This window comes from Argiope bruennichi, chromosome 7 (assembly GCF_947563725.1).
Source record: "Argiope bruennichi chromosome 7, qqArgBrue1.1, whole genome shotgun sequence".
NCBI lineage: Eukaryota > Metazoa > Arthropoda > Arachnida > Araneae > Araneidae > Argiope > Argiope bruennichi.
The window spans coordinates 59484423-59485728 of NC_079157.1; positions in this window are offsets into that span (position 1 = coordinate 59484423).

Below are 1306 nucleotides of genomic sequence, written 5' to 3' on the forward strand. Positions count from 1 at the left end.
TTTAAGACAAATTTATATTGTTGAGTATTTTAATAAAGCTCGTATCAAACACTATGACTGTCAGCGTTATATTATACGGTTTTGCTTTGTTTTTCTCTCATGATATGTTTGTTCATCTTCGTTATAATATTATTACTTTCGCGTATACGTAGTATATAGAAAGTATAGTAAACGTCAAAATAATTCAAACTCGAGATTTTCACGTTTTAAACCACCCTGAGTTCGGAAAAATCATTTAAACATTTTTAGAAAATGTCTATCTGTCTGTCTGTCTGTGACAAATATACTCAAAAACTCTTTCAGCTAGACGGTTGAAATTTGATGTACGTTCTTTACTCCAAATTTGAAGATTTCTATCAAGTTTTGAGTTAAATTTGTTTGTAGGAAGTCCGTCTGTCTGAGTGTCCGAATATAAATTAACACGATAACTACGAAACTAAGAGAGCTAGATAGATAAGATTCGGTACACTGATTTAACATATTGTTACGAAATTTCCGGGGTCCGTTTGGATAGTGGAAGTTATATGGCGTGAAGAACGCTCAATCACCAGGCGTCAGTAGAAAATAAAACAACGACGTTTATTTACACGAAGACACACGGGACAGCACAAAGACGACAACTATATACAGCACAGAAGACGATTATCTTCAGCTGAGACGTGCAGCAACAACAGCATACACAGCAGCATATAACCAGACTCTACTGCAGACAGTAGCGCACAGCTTAGTTCAGCACTAGCTTCACTCCGTCGCTGCTCCGCTTTTCACTGGAAGGCCAGTTCTTTACCATCGATTCCGAATACTCTCTCCGATCTGGAGAGAGTACCTGGCAGCTGCGGCTGCTTAATTTTATGGGTCTCAGGAGGCGGGACTAGAAGCCTCTCAACCAATCAGGGACGTTCGAGGCGTAACTCGGTTCCTACTGGACAGATCGGTAAAATTCTCGATATTTCGGGTATAATCTATTTTGGCGTCAAAGTCGCCAAATGGTCGCCAAGCTCTGGGACCTCCTATGGAACCAACTATGTTGGGAAGCCTCATCACAGATTCGTAACAATATATATTGAAGACACCTGTCAAATTTTGAGGCGAAACCCAGGTAACGGTTTACTGTCTGTCGGTCTGTACTTTCAAAAAAAATTTAATGCGATAATTCCAAAATGCAATGACTTAAATACATTAAATTTGGTATGTGATTTGGTGGCTACAAGTGCAACTTTGTTTCGAATTTTTGTTTCATACGAACGAGAGAAACATGTCTAAGACACCAATTTCATTTTTCTATACTATTAACGCATTTTAGTGA